We start from the raw sequence: 638 nt of genomic DNA, 5'->3' as shown, positions 1-638 counted from the left end.
AGCAAGATGGCTCATTTGGCGGCGGTGCCAGACACCATCGACGGAGTCGGTACAGCAATGCTGTTTGTAGATCTTGTTTTTCGACTCCCAGAGTCGATTGTCTCTGATAGAGACCTCTGTTTCACGGAAAATGTTTGGTCGACTATCTTTAAGGTGCTCGACACCAAGTTAGATATGTCGACGACGAATCATCCGCAGACCGATGGTCAAACCGAAAGGGGGAATCGCGTCATCGAAGATGTTCCTCGTAGCGTTTGCGCTGAGACGCCGAGACGCTGGAGCGCCATGTTGCCACTCGTAGAGCTTGCACTGATCAATGCAGTGCATGCGTCTACCGGCTCACGCCATTCTACGTGAACGAGCTGATTCACCTCCGCGTCCCGCTGACGCCGCCATCCTATGGCTCAGGGCTTGGTGGGGGAGGAATAGCCGAACGGCTAGCTGATGTCAGCCCCCTCACCATCCGTAAAGAAGTCGATGACTTCCTGTCTACCTGACTGAGTGTTCTACAACACGTTCGCGATGCGATGGCTGCAAGCCAAGACCTGCAGAAACAATATGCAGATGAAAAAGAAAAGAGGCAAAAAGGAGAGTTTTAAGGTCGGGGACCTGGTTTGAATAAATTAAAAAACCTGTCC

The sequence above is a fragment of the Plasmopara halstedii genome (assembly GCF_900000015.1).
Source record: "Plasmopara halstedii genome assembly, contig: Scaffold_1878, whole genome shotgun sequence".
NCBI classification, from domain to species: domain Eukaryota; phylum Oomycota; class Peronosporomycetes; order Peronosporales; family Peronosporaceae; genus Plasmopara; species Plasmopara halstedii.
Note: the sequence above shows the minus strand (reverse complement) of the source record.